The 24,673-nt window shown below is 38.9% G+C and overlaps 1 pseudogene across 1 annotated transcript; it reads left to right on the forward strand.

The window, feature by feature from the left end:
- The first annotated feature begins 8,527 nt into the window (after positions 1-8,527).
- LOC308533577 (small ribosomal subunit protein eS21-like) lies at positions 8,528-8,777 on the forward strand (annotated as a pseudogene). The gene has a single exon. The product of its transcript is annotated as a small ribosomal subunit protein eS21-like (transcript).
- The last annotated feature ends 15,896 nt before the right edge of the window (positions 8,778-24,673 follow it).

The following is a 24,673-nucleotide window of genomic DNA, read 5'->3' on the forward strand; positions in this document are numbered from 1 at the left end:
CTTCTAGTCCCCCAGGCTCCAATTCTTAAGGCAGGGCCACTTTAGGATTCTCTGTTGGCTTCTTCCCGGCTTGGTGTGAGCCCAGGAGACCGGATTCTCATGGAGAAAATGCCACTCTTCCCCAGGGAAGTCCAGGGGCTTCTGAGCCAAGCTGTTCCCTGGAACCCTGCATTCAGATGTTCATTCGCCCTGGTCTGACTACGGTTCCCAAGGTCCCATGTAATCCAGGGAAGAGACGAATTGCAGAAGCTCTCACTGTCGGGACTTAATAAGCCTATGATCCCATTTCTACACTGCAAGTCTCAACTGCCTCAGAGCAGATGCTTTGCTAAGGAGAGGACTAGAGTTGGGCTTGGGAGAAAATTAAGTCAGGATTCAACCCAATCATAATCGTCCAAGAATTCACAAAGTGATTTCAAGCTATTTAATTTTTTTTTCTCCAATAGATTTCTTTCTTCAAGGTGATCTTAAATGGAATTCTACACCAAAGCTGGCTTAGAATTCAGCCCACTCACATTGCACTTTCTGCTGACCCCCTGGTTCACCTTGCTGCCTTGAACTCTTATCTTGCCCCCCCACCCCCCATGGATATGAATTTAAAAAGGTTGATCTCTTGCCTATTTGACACCCACTGAAAGAGATTCAGAACTCTTTTTTTGAAGTTTTTGTATCCAACAGGTATTTCTTCCACCTGATCCTGTGCAGACAGAAATGCCATCTATCATAGAATTAGTTTTGTTTTGTTTTTGTCTTTTTTTTACAAGAAGGTACAAAAATTATTTCTTCTATATGATAAATATCAAAGAAAAGGGGATCTATCTTTAGTGAAATACACAGAAAGAACCAATTGAGACCTCCTTTATAGTAAAGTTGGACAGTGTTAGTGGTACCAACGCTCATATTGAAAGTAATTTATAAATTTGAATACAAATATTTAAAAACCATCAAGCTAAAGCCATTGAAGAGCTGACAATATATTAGCAATTAACCTAAATCTAATTTTTAAGGTAATAATTATCAAGAGTTTTTGCATCTGCACTATTATCAAAATTCTAGTTGTAAGAAAAAGAATGGTGTGTCTTATTTTCCCTTTAGCAATCTTTGGTGCCAGATGGCTGACTTTATATTCCATCTGACAGCCTCCTAACTGGGTAGCATGGGGCTCATTTTATACATATTCTAGGCCTTAGTTTCTAGGTCTGTAAAATGTTCATAATGAAATCAACTGAACTCATAGAGTTTGGGGACAATTAAATAAATTAATTCCCATAAAGAATAATGTCTAATAATAAGCAAGTACTCAGTAATCTCAGTAATTATTTTTAGCTATTTTTCAGTTTGGGGATGATTCATAGAATGTATAATTTTTAAAGAGAGAGGACAAATATATTATAATAACCAATCCTAAATGCACACACATGTAAATTAAATATTTTCTATGGGAAGTTACAACACACCTGAAATGCTACAGGATCCTCCCTGCCACATCCACCCTACTCCCTATCCCCACATCCTGGAAGTCCGTAAGGTCTAAAGTTCATCTTCTTAACAAGAACTGAGTCTCCCAGATCCCAGTCTCACTCTGTGAGTAACTCCTTCCCAGGTTGAGTCTTTGCCAGTTGAAAAACACACTACCTTTAATCTGGGAAACAGTACATGTTCCTATGCTCCTGCGGAATATTTTCATAATTTACTAAAGTCAATTACTGTTGTATAACAGGAACAAGAGGTAGACGAACATTTGACTACCATTTTATCACTTGACAACAAAAAGAACAAGAAAATTAACTAAAGTGGGTGACATTACTAGTATTTAAAGGGCACTCCAGGTTTAGGGTGCTATCTTACCGCTTCTGCACTCCTGTGTGTTCAGTGGACTCTGGAGCGTGACATTGGCAGCATATGACAACCTAGAATAAGAAAAGAACGTAGTAAATGTCTCTCTGCTTTTTGATTTGATACAAATGTCGTAGCACCAGTTGACATCATCTCCAGAATAAGAAACACATGAAAGCAAAACAGCTCTGCTCTGGACTGGCGGCTTGATTTAGTGACACGCCGCTCCCTTGCTTTATGAGTTCTGTAATATCAGCCTATTTGGTTTATGAAGAATAAATGATGAATAATTCATAACATATAAAATTTAATCAGGGAAATCTGATGTTAGAGACCTTATTCTGAAAAAGACAAAGCCTCCATATCAATCATGAGGCACATTTTAAAAATAACATCACATCTTTTTGTTAACATTAAGCCTCAAGTGCAATATATTCTATATAAGATCAAGAACAACCTCTTTAAGTAAAAGCATTTATCCGAATGGGTGCATTATAATGATGTGTAGATTTATGCACAAAATTCAATATAATCACCGACAGGCAAACTATCTTCCACTGCTTCTTTTCCCATCTAATTTTAAATCACACTGAATACTAAATCAATTGAACTGATGACTTGTAGTAGGTACTGAGTCCTTTGGAGAAATAACACTACTTATAAATTCTGTAACCTTGGAAACATGCAATTGTGATTTGTATTGTGGGTATTTATGAGTATAGTGTGACAGTCCTCAACATCCCCAATCTTAAAGACAGAGACAAACACCTGCCCCTAGAGTGATCTAAATCTGACATCCTTACCAAAGTTTCATCCCACAAGCAAGCCAGCTAGACAAGTGGGCATCTAGCATGTTTCTTCCCTCTTTCCTCTTAGACAATTTCTTTTTAACTGCAGTTGAAAGTGGCCCTGGAAGGCCCAGGTCCTTTAATTTTATGCTAAATACATTGAATGACTGTACTGACTCTCAGAAAAAGGATGGTTTCATTTCCAAGGCATGTAGAGATCTTTCAGGTTGCCTATATCATCTTCAGAACTTCCCATTTATCATTGAAAATGTTCCAATAATTCAGTAAATTTAGTAAATTCACTGACTGTGCCTACCTGCTGTCTATCCTGGGTGAGACGTAAAAGAAAATGAAGTGGCAAACAGCTAGAGACATCACTGGGACAATCATTCTGGAAGGGATGTAGCATGTAGCCGACCTGGAGAGATAGAGAGACATGCCCAGGAAATTGTCCAGGAAAATGACTCTGGTGATGCCAATTTTTATAGACTGTCCTCTGTCTTTTCTTTCCTTACCCAAGTTTTTTAATCAGAATCATTCCTTAATGGTAATTGAAAAGTCTAAATTTCAGTACATTCCAAATAAATATAGGAGGCATCACTCAGTTCACGGACTCAGTGGTATAATAAATATAGTATTTCTTAATTAATAATTTATAACCAACCCCCAGGCCACATTAAGGTGGACTGACAGGGGCACCCAGCTCGGGCAGCATGAGAGCTGGTTTTCACTCTCTAGGGACCCGCAGAGATCAGGAGTTGACACCTCTGCTTGGAAAATGAAGGAAGGTGTGTAATGTTTGAAGTAACACAGTCATCAGGAGCCTTCTTGCCTAAATCCCCTGGTTTCCAGTCCTGTGGCTTCCATTTCCTTCTGTGTCACTAGTGGAAGACAGAAATTACTGCTAAGATGGAACTCTGATGTTGGAAGTCTGGTCTCAGAGTGCCACAGTCCAACCACCCCCTCCAAGGTCTATCTCCTTCATTCAGCCCAGCCAGGGCACTGCCTAAGAACTCTGGGAATGGACTCACTTCACACTCTGGGAGATAAATCTCCTTCCATCTTTCTTCCCTTCAGGAGCAGACACATGTATCATTGTTATTGTAAATCACAAATGCTGTCAAGCAATGGATGGTCAGAGCCGCCACTGACTGCAGTGGAGTAGACAGTCATTGGTGATCCATCCTTTTGATTGGCCATCAGCCAATCATTAAGAGTGGTATTTCTCCATACTAAGAGACATAGATTCAAATTCAACACAAATCATAAGGTTGATCAACGGATATGATTATACAGTTGATTTTTGAACAACATAGGTGCTAGGGGCACTGACCTCCATTTAGTAAAAAATCCACATATAACTTTTGACTCCCCCCCAAAAACAACTAATAGCCTACTGTTGACTTTACTGATAGCACAAACTGTCAATTAACACATATTTTGCATTTTATATTTATTACATACTCATTATTACAATAAAGTAAACTTAGAGAGAAGAACATGTTAAGAAAATCATACGGAGGATAAAATATAGTATTTATAGAAAAATAATCAAATATAAGTGAACCTGGACAGTCTAAACCCATATTGTTAAAGGAATGTCTGTACTTTGCATATATAAGATATTAGTATCTGTCTGTGGTATGACAGCTAGATTGCACTAACCTCTTCTCTGATGATACTTTATAGAGATTCAACCACATATCTCAGTAACACCATGTAACTTAACTAAAAATATGTGTTTATATGATTTACCCAAAAGTCTCATACACCTTAACTATTGGCCTCCAGGCACACAGAGGGCATGCGACAGAAAGTCTCATGAGTTGGCGAACAAAACCGTCTTTTTAATGATATCACAGTGTTCTTATGTGTGTTTTTTTCCTATTTAAACCACAAATCAATTCACTTTAGATTACTACAAAATAATATGAGATATATAACCAGGCCCATCACATCAGAAAAATTCTTTATTTCTTTCTCTCATAAAACCTTGTAAATTTATTCTCTAAAACAAGGACTTCATATTACATATTCTGTATATTAAGCAATTAAAATCTGTTTTTATTATTTTAGGCCACATGGATGCAATTTACAAGAATAATATTGCCCTTCTATAACTTTTTGTTCTTTAAGTTAACTTCTACCTAGTATATTAGAAACACATCTATATTCTGGCATTGCAAGCAGACTTACATAGCAATTTTGTGTTCAGTGAAACATAGTCTGCCAACCTAACACTGACATTGCTTTTTGTATGTGTGTATTTGTTTTGATTATCAATGAGCAGTTATGAGGCAACCTGACTTCAAATAGCAAAAGCTTAATTAACAATGGACAAAAGGGAATATTCCATGGAGAAAAAGCACTGTGGTAAAAACTAGTTATTTATTAATTCATTAAGTATGTTTTTAAAATTGAGTAAGTTTTATTAAATGTTTTTATTAAATATTTTAATTTCACTATGTTCTTGTAGTAAATAATTATAAAGCACTAACTGAAAAATAAGGTATTATAATCATAAAAGAATGTTTATCACCTTAAAGTGGAATAGATAAAATATGGATGGAATAGGAGGGCCCATATGGTAATTCTGAAGCACAATTTATGAAGCCTGTTTGTACTTTAATGCAGAAGAATGAGCTGCCACCATCCTTCAAAAGGGGCTGTTAAGATAATCTCTAATAAATATATCGTATTGAAGGGAAGATGACGGTTTCTCTGAAACAAATTAGATCTATTAAACTATGAAACATTAGAGTTTTCTGAAGCAGGAAACATACTAGGAACAATGAAGAGAAAAATGTAGGAAGGGAAAGTGAATCTAAATATACTTATAATTCAATACAAATGTCACCATAGTCTCTGCCAAAGACTTTAAGAAACAAATTCATGGAACTATGTAATACTGTTTGATCATGAACATTGGTAGGGACAAGGTTGAAATGCAGGGATGAAGATAAAAATGAATGAATAATTGATTTCACTTCTTAAAGAAGAATAAGTTAACTGGCAAGTCATTCAGGCTATAAATAAAGGCTGTAATTTACCTTATCACTTCAGCTATATATTGATAAACATATGTATATAAATATATGTATATATGTAGTATGTATACACACACACACACACACACACACATACACTAGAGGCCCTGTGCACGAAAATTTGTGCACTCAGGAGCGGGTGGGGGGTGGGGGTCCCTCAGCTCTGCCTGCGTCATCTTGCAGTCCAGGAGCCCTCAGGGGATGTCCACCAAGGGAGCAGGCCTAAGCCCTCAGTCAGACATTCTTAGCGCTGTGCTGGCCAGCTGTGAGCTGGCTTCCGGATGAGCGGTGCTCCCCTGTGGAAGCACACGGACCACCAGGGGGAAGCTCCTGCATTGAACATCTGCTCCCCGGTGTCAGTGTGCGTCACAGCAACTGGTCAAAAGGTGGGGCACTTAGCATATGAGGCTTTTATTATAGAGCAGTGGGTCCCAACCTGTGGGTCACCAACCTGTGGGTTGCGACCCTTTGGGGGTCGAACGACCCTTTCACAAGGGTCGCCTGAGACCATCGGAAAACACATATATAATTACATGTTGTTTTTGTGATTAATCACTATGCTTTAATTATGTTCAATTTGTAACAATGAAAATACATCCTGCATATCAGATATTTACATTACGATTCATAACAGTTATGAAGCAGCAATGAAAATAATTTTATGGTTAGGGGTCACCACAGCATGAGGAACTGTATTAAATGGTCGTGGCATTAGGAAGGTTGAGAATCACTGTTATATAGGATTTTTAAAAAAATAAAAACATGAAGGGACTTCTTCAGTATTAGTGTTGAAATGGTGACAGCGCCTCACGGTGTCATCTATGAATGTTTCACTCAGTTCCATGTAGAGACAGAGACCCTGACACAATCTCCATCACAACCAACTGCTAAGGCTGATGGACAACCTAAATAAGCACTAGAGGGAAACTGTTCAGTTAATGCTAAAATATAGGAAGCTAGACTAACAAAGCCTTACCCTGGCTTCAACCTAAGGGCTATTTTGAAAATATGCAAGGAAGATAAAAAATTTTGAGCACTTCATTACATTCATCTTAATATACAAGAAAAACCTGAATACCTAAGAAAATATAACCATAACAAAACAGCAGATAGAATATCAAGATATTTTCCTATACTTGATAGAAAAAAAACAAATCTAATATGTCAATCAAGTGAATATGATTATTAAATATAATTTGATCTATGATTATTATAATTATTTTATTACAACTTTAATTATAAAATGCAATAAATATTTAACAACCAATATATCATTTCATAATAAGGACATTTTCCCTTGAATTCCTTAGAGAGAAGAGCATATAGGTCCTCAAGTTTCAGCAGACTATAATTATAGTTAATAAATTTTTAAACAAATAATCAAAGATATTTACCTAAAATGAGTACTATCATTTCAGGACATAAAAGCAGCCTTCCCATCTTGGATTATAAATGGCTGTATGCCTTGTCTAACCAAAGAATTTGTGATGTCTTAAAGAATTTATCTGTGCTCAGAGCATTTGAAATAGTAGACTAGAAAATCTCTAGGCCAGACAGATGCTATTACTTTGATGTGGATAAATGACACTGATTCCATCCAGCACCATCATCAGTCCCCCTATGACTTGTGGTAATGTAAGCCTGGCAATTAAAAGCAAGCCCAGGAAAGACGATGAAATGAGGGAGATCCCAAACTCCAATATTTGCCCAAATTGGCTGCATTGCAATTCAGTCACAAAAAGAAGTCTTGAGACTGAAATAAAATTCAATTATAACTTAAAGTAAGTAATGAATCTTACCCGAAGGAAGAAATTCATTTATGTATAGATGGTATAAAATGACCAACAGGAATAACTAAACATATATGATGCCATGTTTAAAAGACATAATTAAAAACAAATAGAAAAACTTCAATGTTTTTACTATTTGACAAGTAATAATAAAAAACAGGTACTGAATAGAACAATTTAGACAATATTCTTAGATAGTAATTCTAAGAAATACAGAAATATAAAAAGTTAATGAAATTGAATTCAGAAGTTTATTTAGACGGTAGGCAGGAAAATCCTATAATCGAGATAATATATATGTTATAATTTTTTAAAACTATTAATTCAAATTCTTATAGAACTAATCAAGAAAAGAGATAAAATAAAAGTAAATGACTTGAGATGAGAATGAAGAATTCAACAAATCAATGAAATAAGGCAACTTAAAGGGAGAGAAAATGTGTAAGTCTAGCTAAAATGGCAACCTGGATTATTGCTCACCACTCCTCACTTCCTCCTGATGATAAAATCACACATCCAGTCCATTTGCCATATTGGTCAGCAGTGCTTACTGCTCTGGGATTTGGGGTGTATTTCTCCATCCCAGTGATACTGAGCTTAGGCAAACCACTAGCTTTGGTCAATGGAGTGTCGTTACCTGAAATATTATATACAGAGGCAATATATTCTTTTTGAAAAAAGATATCTTATTATTTTTTTTAATCTTCAGCCAAGGATATTTTTCATTGATTTTAGAGAAATGGAAGAGAGAAGGAAAGACAGAGCGGAACATAGATGTGAGAGAAACACATGGATTGGTTACCTCCTGCATGCGCCCTGACCAAGGCCAGGCCAGGGAGGAGCCTGCAACTGAGAATCTAACCTGGGACCCTTAGGTCCACAGGCCAACGCTCTATCCACTGAGCAAAACTGGCTAAGGTGCAATATATGTACTTGCATGACCTGGCTGGGTCTCTTACACTTCTGCCTCTCACCTGAAGAATAGGCCTCAAGTTGTCACTAGTTAAAAAATAAAATGGCTTTCTGCGGACGTGCTTCTGGTGGTGGCAGCAGGCGCACCCTCGACATGCAGAACGATGTGGGCGAGTTCTTGGACTTGTATGTGCTGAGAAATGCCCCGCCAGCAACCGCATCATCTGCGCCAAGGACCAGGAGTCCACCCAGATGAACGTGGCCGAGGCTGACAAGGTGACAGCAGGCTCAATGGCCAGTTTAAAACCTGTGCTATCTGCGGGGCTATCCGCAGGATGGGTGAGTCAGATGACTCCATTCTCTGACTGGCCAAGGCCAATGGCATCGTCTCAAAGAACTTCTGACTAAAGAGCATCACAGACTGAAACTTGTCATAAATAAATAGTGGAAACATAAAGACAAACAAAACAAAAACAACAACAAAAACAACAACAGAGGTCTTGTGAAGCAGGACCCAACACTTAGCTGAAGCCCAGCCTAGCTAATGCCCCAGGAGCCTAGCGAGCTAAGGCCCACCCGCAGGAAGACCTACAACAGGCAAACGCATGCGTTTACTAATACCCACTGAGTGTGAAGCTAGTCTGTGCACAACATTTTTAAAGATTTAAGATACCTAATAATTGAGAAAATGTGCATTGTATAACTTATTGATCAAGATTTTTAAAGTTGCAATCGTGATTTATGGGGCAGAGCTCTTGGAAGATCTCGTGTGTGACCAGAGAGCTAAAATGAGAGCAACATGTTCTCGTTCTTATGAGTGGGCTTCTAATCTCAAGTTCTATTTGATCTTTAATTTGCCATTAACTTTTTTCCTAATCATAATAAAATAAAAATAATAATTTTAAATATAATTATTATATATGTATCTATACTTACATATTTGTACTAATAAAAGGGTAATATGCTAATTAGACTGGATAGACTGGATGTCTTCTGGACATCCTTCTGGACAAAGCTGCAGTGTCTGTGAGGGCCAAGGAGGGCCAGCAACCAAGGTGGCTGTGAGGATTGGCAGTGGCAGCAGCAGTGGGATGATGGGGGCGGTGCCTTCACCTGATCGGCCCAGTCGCCTCCTGCAGAGGGAGGCCAGACTGCAGCTTAGGCATGGGGAGCCAGCTTAAGCCATCAGTAGGACATCCCCTGAGGGCTCCCAGACTGTGAGAGAGGACAGGCCGGGCTGAGGGACTCCCCCGGCCCCCGCCCCCCGGGGGCACGAATTTTCATGCACCGGGCCTCTATTATCTTACCTGATAATAGATAAGCATGTAAATTGACCATCCCTCTGCTACACTCACTAGCCAATCAGGAGAGTATGCAAATTAACCCAACAAAGATGGCGGTTAATTTGCATATGAAGGTGAGAAGTGGCAGAGTGAAGACTGAAGGCTCTGGCCAGAGCAGCGAAGGCCTGGGTCTCAGGTGCCAGAGGAAAACCAGTGCCGGCAGCCAGGGGAAGGGAAGGCCTATTGCAAGAATCTCTTCATGCAATGGGCCTCTAGTGGATATATAAAGGAGAATGAATTTTAAATGAATCATCAAACCTGCAGATAATTTCAGTTATGGAGATTTTTGAAAACTGACCAGAAGATATGAAGACACTATACTTCATGAAGGAATATAGACTATCACCTATAAATGTTTATCCTACGAATCTAATTATAAATCAATATGAGGGAAACCATTAGGATATATCATAAGTGAAAAAATAAAATTAAGAAACTCCAATAGGCTTTTATTAGGATATTCATTTAGTTTATGGTAAAAGATGTTCCCCCATTAGTCAAAAAATGTCTTTCTCTGTCATGTGACACTCAAGATGCCGGCATCTCACTTCAGGGCTTCAGTGCCACCTCTGGTCCACAGGGCTTCAGAGCTGTGTCATTCTCAGATGGGACTCTGGGTCAAGATGGGGATTTTATACCCCTAGAGGGAGGATGGGGAAGGAAGCAGCATGCCCATCTCAGGAAGGGAGACTGCTGGACGCTGTGCCTATCTCTCACCTCCTATGTCAATGACTACATTGGATCACATGGTCACACACACTTTTCTTCTGAAATGCTATGTCAAAGAATTAAAGATTTTATTACTGTGATGGAAAACTGATGTTAGAGACAATTAAATCTCTGAAAAACTCTTGTAAAATTCAATAGTTATTTATCATAAAACATCATCAATATTGAGAATGGAGGATGCTTTTTCCATAAAAAGTAATAAATATAATACATATAATGAAGCATATAAAAGACCCTTCTTATAGGAGACTTGTCCTATCACATATCAAGTTTTATTCTAAAACTAAAGTAACTAAGACAATGATATTGTCGTATACATAGACAAGAAAATTAATAAAAAACAAAATAAAGGAGTAAAAAAGACATGTGAAAACAGTGGCATTAGAGACATACAAGGAAAGGAGAAACTAAGTAGATAATAGAAAACCTTATTTTCCATAAAGAAAAGAAAAGCAAGAAAATTGATGTCTGTCCCCCATATGCACAAAATTCAAGCCCAGATTAAAGATTTATTAATCCAATGGGAAAATTTCATTATTTAGTAGAAAAATATCTTTCATATTTTTGTATATCATTTCTTAAACTAATGTGCAGAAACAATGATAGTATCAACAATAAAATAAGGGTTTTAATAAATGACTCACTGCTAGATTTAACTACATTAAAATTAGGATCTTATGTTGAAAAATAATAAACTATACCTGAGAGAAAATACTTGTGATAAATAACTGACAAAAGGTTGGTGTGTCAAAAAAAGTTTAAAACACGGTAGAAGATGGTAAAACACATGAAAATCTTGGGTTGATGTTCAGCCAGTATACAAAAATACAGGATGACATTCATCTTACAGGCTTGGATTCATATTTCTTATCTGGTCACCCTGATGTCTGTTTACATTGGTCATTGCCTTTTCTGTACCAATTGCTAAATGTTTAGGCTGCCACTCCATAAATAGCCATGTCACATAATAGGAAATAAATATGGCCAATAAACATATGAGAAAATGAGTAAAGAGGGAAACCGAAATCGTGGTTTTCATGAGGCCATTTCAACCAGTGAACTAGAAAAAAATGAGCTTTGACAATACCAATGGTGAAGAGAAAACAAGTCAATGGGTTCTTTCATAGGCAGCTTATGTGAGTTCAGACCCCTTGAATGACTTTGGGAAACCATTTGGAATTTTCTTTACAAGTTGAATCCCACTGTATTCCACAGCCCCTACTCAACTCCTAGGGACATCTCTAAGAGAACTGCAGTGTTGCCTTCCTTTAATGTTCTCTGACCTTAGGGGATGTTTTTCTCCATCTTGTCTATGAAAATACTTGTCTCTTCAAGTCTACGAATCCCTTTAAGGCATACCAGGAATGTAGGTCATGTGAAAAATCCGCTGCATTTAGTCCTGCTGTTACAAAGGGAATACAGACATAGCCAGCGGAAGAACAACAGAGTGATAAATAAGCAAAATAAAGACAGACTCACTGACAGAGAGCAGGCAGACAGTGCTGGCAGGGGTCTGGATGGAGCGGGTGGAGGGACTGGGCAAATAAGAAAAATAGAGAGAGAACTCATGGGCATGGACAACAGTGTGGTGATTGCAGGGGGAGGGCATGGGTAGAGGTGGAAAAAGGCACAGAGGGGATAATGATGATAGAAAAAATAAAATAAAACAAGTTAAAAAATAAACATATTAAAATATTTTTATAACTTTTAAAATTAGGAATAAGAATGGGGCAAGAGAAGTCATATATCTAGCAAATAAAAAGGAATAAATCCATTTCAGCCAATTTAAAAATAAATAAATAATTCTACCATGTTTTTTTTCCCTCCTAAATAGAGTGAGAAATTAACATCTAAATAATATTTCCTCAATTGTGGTGATGACAAGATCAGGCCCCACTCTGGAGTGCTTGCTCTATGCCAGAACTGCTACAAACCATTGGCCATGGTTAATTTAGTTAATCTTCACAATATTCTCATGAAGTTTGGAGGAGTATTATCATTTTTCATGCCTAAATTGAGAAATTGAGGAACAAAGGGTTAAATGATTGGGGTAAAACCCTATAACTTGGAAACTGCAGTCAGGGAAAACACCCAGATGATCTGACTTTATTTTTTTGAATATATATTTTTATTGATTTCAGAGAGGAAGCAAGGAGAGAGAGATAGATACATCAATGATGAGAATCACTGATCAACTGTCTCCTACATGCTCCCTTCTGGGGATCGAGCCCAAAACCCGAGCATGTGCCCTGACCAGGAATGGAACCATTAGCTCTTGGTTCATAGGTTAACACTCAACCACTGCGCCATACCTGCCGAGCTGATCTGACTTTAAAGCCCCAACTCTCAACCACTTCATCAGACTCCTCTCAAGCTCTAGCACCCCTCCCTCCTCACCAGCACTGGTCGCCCCTGCTGATCAACACACAAAGCAGGAAGTAGACCTAGCCCTGGCCAGGTGGCTCAGTTGGTTGGGTGTTGTCCCCTGCCATCGAAAGGTTGCTGATTTGATTCCTGGTCAGGACACATGCCCAGGCTGCTGGCTCCATCCTCAGTAGGGGGTGAACAGGAGGCATTCGACAGATGTTCCACTTTCACACAGATGTTTCTCTTTCTCTCTCCCTCTCCATTTCCCTCTTGCTAAAAATCAATACAAATACTTAACAAACAAACAAACGTGAACTAGACCTAGAACATGGTTAATTGCATAAAAGTCAGATAGCTTATTAGTGGAAGCCAACCGGATTGCCATTCCGCGGAAGTTGGGAGTTTGTGGTGAGCAGTGGCACCTAGAATAAAGAGCCTCGGTGAGCAGAGGCAGAGAAACAAAGATCTCTAGCTTATCAATAAATTATAGTTACTAAAAATAGCAGTATCATTTGCTTGGAAATAGCTATCATGTTTATTACAAGATTTCTCAAACATATGACATATTATTAATAAGTTAATGGGGAAAAGGAGATATATGTACTACTATTTGTAATACTTTAAGCAATAAAATAAAATTTTAAAAAAGTAATTTTCAGGTGATAGCTAATATAATATTTGATGATGTTCTATTACTTCTATTATTTCATTTTAACCTAATTTCAAAAAGGATAATAAGTAAAATATTAATGAATGAGGATGTGGATGGTCAGAGAATTGAGATAATTATCTAAAATCATTCTAATCATTACTTCTGAGTTCATTGCTAACTCGAAATCTTCAAATCGCTGTCTTTAGAAGTAAATATTTTCATATTCTTGCATTTTCCTCTAAGTTATACTTTTTAAAATCAAAACAAATTTATTGTTTATATCACACTCTTTCCACTCCCATCAATATTTCTTCCCTTTTGATTTGGTTTGCTTGAGTTGTGGGTGATGGCATTTTCTTTCCTCACATTCATTACACAATATACATGTTTTTTCATGACGTAATTCAGTGTCTTAGCAAATTAAAACAACTTAATACCCTGGGTAGCCTTGCGCTGAGATAAAGTGCAGTAGAGGAGAACCAAGCCTGAGAGCTTGATTCTGGAGGACCGCATTCGGGCATGGCTCTCAGGCACGATGATAAGTCCATTGCACCTCCATGGTGAGAGGGGAGAGTGGAAAACATTGAGAACTATTTTGTTATTGTTGCTGGAGTTGCATGAAAATGCAGTTGACAGTAAAATGTAAGATGGTAAAAGATACAAAAGATTATCTTATACTGTATATTGGTTTAACACTGCCATAATTGAATTTAGAAAAAATGTCATAGGTAAATATAGCTGTAGTGTTCCCACATAGATTAATGTAAAAAAAAGTCTGTTTAAATAGACATGGGGATGAAATAAGATAAAGCCAAATGGAATAGAATATACTCTTGTTCACTAACTTAATGAGGATTAAAAAGGTCACACATAGCTACTTTTATTATTTTAGTGCATTGGCAAAATTTCCAAGGGTTTTTACTGTTTTTAGGAAATAGATTTTATTTCAGGGTTTTACAATATTTCAGAACTGCCATAAACATTTTAAATATTTTATGCAGCATTTTATTTGAAATTGTAATTGTGTCATGAAAGTTCTATGATGATCTGAAGGCAGCCTACTAAATTTTCTTTGCTGTGCCCTAGATGTTTACAAGTCTTCTCATCTCGAGACCACTACAGACACACATGACTGATAATCTGTCTTCATAGAATATTTTTTAAAACTCCCCATCCTCCTGAAGAGCAACTTACTTTTCATAGATGTGTTCTCCTTTATCCAAATATTATTAACAGAAAGCAAGAGAAGGTGACAAAAAAATAAATTCAGAGGAAATGTTTTGCAATTATTCCTCCAGTAAATTCTATTGAATTAAGAATAGAATTACTGATGATTTGATGTATAAAATATTATATGTCCAGTCGCATCTGAAACTACCTCACAACCAAAATATGGTAACCTTTATTGACACCAACAATCAGCCAAGTAAAATAACAGTAACCATGATGGCTGCTGGAGGTCAGTTGAGTCAAATCCTATCTAATAAAAGAGAAACATGGTAATTGGCGTACGACCGCTACCCTTCCCATTGGCTAATCAGCGAGATACGCAAATTAACTGGCAGCCAATATGGCCGCCGGCAGCCAGGCAGCTTGAAACTAACATGAGGCTTGCTTGCTTCAGTGACCGAGGACTGCAGCGTTCCCCGCCTGCCACTGCAGGCCTCTGAGCTGGCAGTTTGAAACATAGTTACAAAAATAGAAGCTAAACAAAACCCCAGAAACCAGCTTTCAGCTAGCCGGGATCTCAGACCTGGAGTTGATACAGAGTTTCGATTGTAGAACCGAAACAAACCAGATACCTGCTTTCAGGAGCATAAGGCCTAAGAGCTGGAGCCTCAGAGCTAAAGCTGGCTCAGAATAAAAAAAAAAAGAAAAAAAGGAGCAGTTGGGAGCTTCAGTCCCAGCCTGAAAACAGCCCTCAGCCCCTCATCCAGGTTGGCCAGGCACCCCAGTGGGGACCCCCACCCTGATCTGGGACACCCTTCAGGGCAAACCAGCCAGCCCCCACCCATGCACCAGGCCTCTATCCTATATAGTAAAAGGGTAATATGCCTCCCAGCACCGGGATCAGCGGAGCCGCGAAGTCTCCCGGCACCGGGATCAGCATGACAGGGGGCAGCGCCCAAACCCCCTGATCGCCCTGTGGCTCTGTGTGTGACAGGGGGTGGGGCCACAACCTCCCTATCGGCCCTGCTCTGTTCCCGACAGGGGAAGGCGCCCCAACCCCCGATCGGCCCTGCTCTGTGCCTGATAGGGGGGAGCTCCCCAACCTCCTGATCGCCCTGCGGCTCTGTGTGTGACAGGGTGCAGTGCCCCAACCCCCTCCCCCACCCCACGGGCCCTGCTCTGTGTGTGATGGGGTAGAGCCATAACCTCCCCATCGGCCCTGCCCTGAGTGTGAGAGTGGCGACGCCCCAACCCCCTGATCGGCCCTGCTCTGTGGGTGATAGAGGGCGGCGCCCTAACCCCCTGATCCGCCCTGCTCTGTGCATGACAGGGGGGAGCTCCCCAACCCCCTGATGGGCCCTGCTCTGTGCATGACAGGGGGGAGCTCCCCAACCCCCTGATCGGCCCTGCTCTGTGTGTGACAGGGGGCAGCGCCCCAACCCCCTGATTGGCCCTGCTCTGTGCGTGACAGGGGGTGGTGCCACAACCTCCCCATCGACCCTGCCTTGAGTGTGACGGGGGTGGTGCCCCAACCCCCCAGTCGGCCCTACCCTGAGCGTGACTGAGGGTGGCATTGCAACCTCCCAATCCACCCTGCTCTGTGCATGACAGGGGCGGTGCCCCAACTCCCCAATCGGCCCTGCTCTGAGCCCGACCAGGGGCTGCACCTAGGGATTGGGCCTGCCCTCTGCCACCCGGGAGCAGGCCTAAGCCAGCAGGTTGTTATCTCCCGAGAGGTCCCAGACTGCGAGAGGGCACAGGCAGGGCTGAGGGACCCCCATCTCCCCCCTGAGTGCACAAATTTTTGTGCACCGGGCCTCTAGTGTAATATAACTAGCAAAGAATTTGTAAGATGTTTGAGAATATTTAATACCGAAGGTGATGGAACAACAGACGTGGAGCCTAGAGAGATGAGGACATTAGCCAAGGAATGTGGGCAGGTCTAGACTTTGGAAAAAACAAGAAAATGGATTCTCTCCCTGGAGTTCCCAGAAGGCACACGGTTCTGCTGACCCATTTTGGACCTCTGATTTTCATAAGATAACACCTGGGCTGTTTTAAGCTACGGAGTTTCTGGTAATTTGTCATAGCAGCAAAAGAAGCCCAATACATCAGCTAGTCAGTCGTAAACCTGAAGTGAAGTCATCACACGCTTCTTATTTCTCACGGTGTCTATCACTTAGAGATTGCGAGTTATATATTCTCAAAATAGTTTGGTTCAAATAAATTGAATTTCTGTGTTTGCTGTACACTGAAAAGTTAAATGTAGATGCACAACAGAAGATACTGTATTCTCCATACAGTTTTTACTAAAAATAACAGGTCAAACATAATTTTAATATTTTAAAATAAGTTTTCAGATGGGATTATAGTAAGAATAACTTACTGATATACTTTAAAGAATAGATTTCAGATTTGTCTCCACTATAAAATTTCATTGACAGAGTTATATTTAAGTGTCTCAAAATGTCTTCTGAATTGCTTCACTTCAACAAATGTGTTTAACCAATTTAAGTATACTACAGAAAAATGGCTTCGTACAGACATTTGGACAGAAAATCATGGCCTTTACCACAGCTTCAATAATCCTCGAGGCATGTGCATAATTGTGTCTCCTTCATCTCCCTGGGAGCCTGTGTTAGAATTCAGAGGTTGTCTAGATCACTTTCACTAGAAAATTAAGTCACAAAGCTTCTTCTTTATTAGAGTTGCAGACCCTGTCCTGCTCAAAACTTCTGAACTTGTAATCACCTACCTGTATGTAGATTCACTTAATGTGAAGAAGTGGGATGAGGAAATTTAACTATTTAAGATTGGTTAGTCATGTCACAAAATATTTGTTCTAACACCTAAAATTAAAAACTTCAGATTACTTTAATCAGTATACAAGTAGTAGTTCAAAGGTATATAACTGAAAATGTACCATTTGAAACTCTGGTAAACAAATACATCTCTATATATCTATATCTATATTTATATATACATTTATATATATAAAGCTTTGCTAACAAGTGACCTCCATGAGTAAAATAACTTAATATCAGGAGGTTTCCTGCATATTAATAAGCCAAGCCATAAATAAGACATATGTATATATATCTTAAGTAAAATATATTTGAATATATATAACAAAAAAAACTTAAGAACGCTTCAGAGACTTAATTAAATTGTTTGAAGATGATATATAAACAAAATGAATAGTTCCAGTCACATTAATTTCTTTTTATTTTTATCATTTATTTGGGTGACAGTGATTAATAAGATTCACATAGGTTTTAAGTGTATATTTCTACAGTAATATTAATTCCATTATGAGAATTTTGAAAGGGGTTATGTGTTAAATTTCACACTGATTTAATGTCATCACACTAAAATAGTTAACTCCTTTCAGCTTGAAGGTCTTCTTTGATACAATAAAAATATTAAAACATGGCTCATATGTGGAAATTGTTATTGAGAAGATGATACACTGTTGAAAGCTGTGTTAATAATTTTAAGACAATAGGATCCAAACACAGGATGCTAATTCACTATTAAATTGATAAACTGAGGAAAAATTGGACTGATATGTCAGGGTATATTTATCTAAAAATTAATGTATTATAAAGCATTATTTATAAATTGGTAATATAATTTGATAATGTCCAAAGCTTTCTAATGTAGTGTTTCACAAATATTGGTGCATATTTAGTTTTGAAATTTCTATTCTGGTGGATAATAGTGAAATAGACTATAATAAGAAATTTATGTTAGAGTGAAAAGAGGGAGAAAATATGAAGTGAGGTCAGGGGAAGTAATACAATTTTTAAAAAGAATGAGTAAACCAAGGAAGAAAGAGGAATTTATAAATTGCTTCAGACTTTTAAATTTACACTTGGAACTACTAGAGAAAAGTCTTTACCTTTGATGAGAAAAATGAGAAAATGTAGGGAGACTTTATGGAAGAAAAATTACTGTTTCTTCTTGGCTAATTAAACTCAAAATAATAGCAGGAATCAGTGAGAAGATGAACAAACATATGCTTAGAATATTTATCTGATCATAAACAATTATATTATTCTAGTACCATGAAATTAATCCTTTATCAGAAAGAATTAGAACAACAATAATATCTAAAAACTGAATCATCTCTCTCTCAAAGTGCTCAACTTTCTTTCAAAATCTAATTAGTTACTCACCAGGACTTCTGAAAATATCATATGTTTAGCAATGAAAATAGTCACTGTGAAACCGAAATTGCATTCGTCTTTAGCTACATCCTATGTTTACTGATAACTTTTAAAGCAGGTGCTCAGGGCTGCTTCCCACGTGTGCTCTGTGCACACACACAGGGGGGACACGGGGGTCTCGGTGCTCCCCTGTGTCCTAGGGAGAGATGGACAGGCGATATGCCTTCGCTTCCCTCTCTCAAGATACTTGTTCCCCAATCACTTCTCAGGGTACCGTCAGCCCATGAGAACACACAAACTACAACAAAAACATGGACCTGAGGCCCCTCGTGGTTCCGTTGGTTGAAGCATCCTCCCCTACACCAAAAGGTTGCGGGTTCGAGCCCTAGTCAGAGCATATACCTGGGTCGCAGGTTTGGTTCCCGGGGCGAGTCTGGGGGGGGGGGGGACCAATTGATGTTTCTCTCTCTTCTCTTTCTCTCTCTCAAAATAAAACGAATAAACCTATCCTCCGGTGAGGATTAAACAACAACAACAACATGGGCTGAAAGATGTGACCACTGAGTCGCTATAGCAATGGGGTGAGGAGTAAGGTTAGGAATGGGTTATTTTAATGATCTTCCAAACAGCGACTACTGCTGCCTAATGCTTAGACTAGGTGCCTGACGCTGGGTGTCTGCATTAGCTGTCTGTGCTTTAGATTCTTTAAGTTAAAAGAGAAATGGCAATATCCACCCAATCTGGTTTTCCTGAAGATGGAATCACACGGGCCATGCTAAGCAGCTAGCACAGTGTCTGACAGGTGCTGAGGGCTCCATAATACGCTGCCTTTTCCTAACCTTGTAGACTACTGAAGAAGCTCCTGCTTTCTTTTTTATCTCAAATCCAATCTCACCCCAGAAATAAAAGCCTTTACAGTTTCCCTTGTCTGCTGCCCACCTCACAATCCTAGATCTCGCGTGAACAATGACAACAAAATGTATAGAGTCCTGGTGGTAAGCAGATCTCCATCGCTGACTGGGTGTAATTCTGAGTTCTATGCATTGAGACTGCATGGCTTAAACCTTGACTATGTTTCTGGCCACTTAGTCTTATGAAGTATCATGGAACTTATATACAGTGTAGCAGTTTTACTGAGCAGTTTCCTGAACTACTAGATAAGGCTTTACTAGTATATGTTTCATGTTTTTATTTAATAAGATAAAATCAATTCATGAAGGAGAGTCTTTGTGCAGAGAACTTGGCATGCTTTAAATCTGCAATAAATCATCTCTATAACCTTGCAAGTTAAGCGAGAGGAGATGGAGTTAGGAAGTGACATTTCATGGAGACTCATGTCCCCTCCTAAAACTAAGGTGCTCTGGATTTAGGGTGACAGGCATGACATACCTCAAATAACATGAACATATGCCTCGCCATGGGTTTCTGTAGTCTATGGGGGGAATTCTCATCAATGTCTCACAACTTCTGAGAAGTTTTAAAAATTTCATCACGTTTTGTACATATATTTGCATACCAGGAAAGCATTTGTACAAATAACTTACAGAAATGAGCCTCAAATTCATCATGTCAGATGCTTGTGAGCACTTTGCAGTGCTGTTATGAGGAATGATGTTGACAAATCTAGTTATAATGGCTGTTCTCGGAGAACCGGAAGTGGCCACGTGAAATCCTGCCAGGGATCATCTGTATTATTGTTTGTTTACTGTCACTGGTGTTTTATTTTACGTGTTAAACTCATCCACATAAAGATGAAACACTCAGATTTTTATAAATTTGTTAAAGATGAAATGAATTTTTTATGAAGTATGAAAATAAGTTTATATTCATTTTTTTAAAAAACAGAGCTACCCTCTGTCCTTCAGAATAATCAGAAATCGAGAATAGTCAGACCTATGAATAGTATTTCAATGTTAAACAGGGTTTCAAATGGGAAAGCTTCTTTCTAAAATAATGCAGAGTTTTAGTGTTGCTATTTTACATGTATTTGAAACTGGCACCCCGTGCAAATACTTTCCACTTACTGCCCAAAACTTCCTGAAGCTTTGTGTGTGCGTCTTATGCCAACAAAGCAGTACGTTGGTCTCTACAAGAAATGGGTTGCACCTAAGTCTGTGTTTGGTTTGATGGATATAAGTCACATTCACTAAAATGAGAGCTTGGGGGAAAAATACAAAGTCATTATTTTGCCATGAAAGTAACTTTTTCTCTTCAAAACTAGGCACATTCCATCTTCAAAACTCATAAAAGATCCTTCTATGTATTGTGACTACCTGACTCTTGGTCTTCTACCTCTAATCTCAAAATTATTTTGTGCAGATTTCTATTTGCTGATTATGGTGATAACATTTACCATCTGTTCAAATGTCCCTGGTTTTGTTTTAGTTTATGCTGTATGTTGAAAAATCTGCTTTATAATATTTCTCTAATAAATCTGTGAGCTCTTGGGAAATTGAAGAATGAACTATTGATATGAAGGGACCTGGTTGGAGGACCCAGTGCCACAAGAGGCAGGAGTGGGGATGAGGAATATAATCCTTGTGTTCCAGTGAATTAAAGAACATCCCAGGGAACAAGCCTGAACACTGTCCAGGAAAAGGCAGATGGCAAGACTTCGATGCTAGAGGAGCCGAATGGCAGCGAAGCCTGTGCCCTCACAGAGCCTTTCCCTGCCACCATCTTAAGTATGAGAAGCAGAGACCAGCGTCACAAGGAATTTTTCAGCGCAAGACACAGACATTAACAGAAATGAATCTGTACAATGGAATGTTGAACTAGACAGAGAGGCCTATAATCTGACTGCAGAGGTTTCAGAAAGAGAGCGACATGTTTTAATGGGGAGGAATTTTTTAAAAATATTTTTCCTTAAAACAAAAGAAATTTAAGTCTTGGGGGCAGAGGGTACAGTGGTGGCAAATGATTTTCATTCTATTGAATTTGAGAACATTGGAGATCAAGTACAGTTTTATAGTTTCTGGAGATTAAAAAAAAAAAGTGCACAAAAGCTAAAGAATCAAAAGGATTCCTAAGTACACAATAGCAACAGTAAAAGGCAGGAGAAAGAAGAAATGGGCGGGGAGGGGGGGAAATGTCTTCGAACTAAGTTAAAATTGTTTTCAAACTAGAATTCTAATCCAATAATCTGGCACCCAAGTATGAGGGTGGAATAGACATTGTTAGAGAGACAAAGTTTGAAAAATAAACTGAGTTCCCATTACCCCTTTCTGAGGAAGCAGCTGAAGGGTTCCAAAAACCAAAAAAACAAATAAACAAAGGAAGAAAAGATAAAATCAAATACGTGGGAAAGAAGACATTCCACACATGCAAAAGGTGAGGGGAGCCCCAGGATGACAGCTGGGTGACATGGAAACTGTGAGGGGAACCCCAGGATGACAGCTGGGTGACATGGAAATGGTGAGGGGAGCCCCAGGGTGACAGCTGGGTGACATGGAAAAGGTGAGGGGAACCCCAGGATGACAGCTGGGTGACATGGAAATGGTGAGGGGAGCCCCAGGGTGACAGCTGGGTGACATGGAAAAGGTGAGGGGAACCCCTGGGTGACAGCTGTGTGACATGGAAAAGGTGAGTGGAACCCCTGGGTGACAGCTGTGTGACATGGAAAAGGTGATGGAACCCCTGGGTGACAGCTGTGTGACATGGAAAAGGTGATGGAACCCCTGGGTGACAGCTGTGTGACATGGAAAAGGTGATGGAACCCCTGGGTGACAGCTGGGCGACATGGAAACAGTGTGGGGAACCCCTGGGTGACAGTTGGGTGACATGGAAAAGGTGAGTGGAACCCCTGGGTGACAACTGTGTGACATGGAAAAGGTGAGGGGAACCCCAGGGTGACAGCTGTGTGACATGGAAAAAGTGAGGGGAATCCCAGGGTGACAGCTGGGCGACATGGAAACGGTGAGGGGAACCCCTGGGTGACAGCTGGGAGACAGCCAGAGAACATGGGAGGTGCTGCGGATCCCAGGAAACCCTGGGGACACTGACAAGGGAGCAGAGGGGTTACTTGATCAATTGCATCTTGGGGAACATTATGTTATCCAAAAAGATTTGCAGAGTTGATACACTGTGGGATCATTAAGCCAAAGATTCTAAGAAAAGCCAGCCAATTTTTTAAAAGGGTCAATTATTAACCCCAGAAAAATGCAAAATACATACAAAAAGAGATTGTACCCATGATATGGCACTTACAACAGCAGTTTATAATATTTTTAAAGTCAGAAAAATCAAAACACTGAATATGTATTTATTCAAATTTGCAATCGAGCTATTTTGGGAGTGTGGGCTGAGTGTCACCGTGGTTGCAGAGTGCTGAGATAATTGATAAAACGCTGAATCAGGAGCTAGCAAAATGCTAATAAAAATATTAGAAATACCAAGAAAATCACACTGAATATGGTAAAAAACTTTAAAGTAGATTGTTCTCCACTATGTATATAAGTAATTATGTAAAAATAACAAATTAATACCAAAATATTGACCAAATATCAAAAATAATATTTATAAATTTCAGTTAAGAACAAAAACAACCTATAATCACAGCTCACAAACTATCATATTTACTCTCCTCTTTCTTCTTGTTGTTAAAATACAAATGAAATCAGAGAAAAAGAAGAGATGCAGTAATAACCGCCCTGGAAGTTAAGGGCCCAACATTTGTGAATCTTTTAAATGAATTTCCACTAACCTATGTGGAAGGAGCCAGATTTTAATATCATTAATGGCCCACTCATAGACAATAGAAGCACAGAGAGAAAGGAAGTCAGTTAACAAGTAGAGACAAGTTCAACAGTAGCCCCAATATGTAGTCCATGACCCTGAGGCTGAGCCTTGCTCTCTTTGCACAGGTGACTGATAGATGGACTCAAGTGGAGATGTCATTAGGAAATTAAATATATAAATTCGGACTTCAGGGAGAGGCCTGGGCTGGCTACTGAGGAAATGAAAATACTATAAGTTCAGTGAAACCAGATAAAAATTGTATAAACGAATTTCTGGCTAACATACACACTAAAATAATGAGAGTTGCAAGATGATCAATTGATTAAAAAATGCAGACAACCAAATTTTTAAAAATGGGTAAGATTTTTGAATAGGCACTTGACAAAAAGAATATTCAAAAGACAAAATGTGAAACATATCAGTTGCAGTGTTAGAGCAATCATCATCCACCCAAGCAGCTGACATTAAAGACAGGAACCGGAGCCTGGGGAGACTGAGGAGAACGGAGACCATCACACACTGGTGGTGGGAGGGAAAATGACACCATGCACACAAACATTCCACAGCACTGTTAGACACCATGCAATACAGTGAATATTTAATGGCCAAGCAATTTCACTGTTAATCATATACCCAACCGAATGGAGTATATATGTGCACAAAAGATACACACAAGAATTTCAGCAGCACTGTCTGCAGGAGTCTTGAAGAAGTCAATTGTCCATTTACAGTAAAATCAATAATTTACAGATGCTCATACATTGCAATACCACAGAGCAGTGGAACTATTCAAGCCACCACTATATATCATAAATAACAGGATAAACCTCACAAAAAATTCTGAGTAGAATAATCCAAATGCCAAAGAACATATGATATATGATTATATTCACATAAAGTCCCCAAATAAGGAAAATTGGTGTATGGACTTAGAAATCAATAGAATGGAAAAGGAAGGGGTAACAATTAGGAGTAGCCACAAATGTGGGGCTGTTTAAATGTTCATACTGTCCTAACATTAGCCAAGGGTATGGTTTATGTTGTGACAATTCATTGAACTTTACCTTTTGTGTGTACTTTTTTCTCTTTGTATAATTTTTTTTCTTTTTTAAATTCTCACTGAAGGATATATT

The sequence above is a fragment of the Myotis nattereri genome (genome assembly GCF_964212035.1).
Source record: "Myotis nattereri genome assembly, chromosome: 17".
NCBI classification, from domain to species: Eukaryota; Metazoa; Chordata; class Mammalia; order Chiroptera; family Vespertilionidae; genus Myotis; species Myotis nattereri.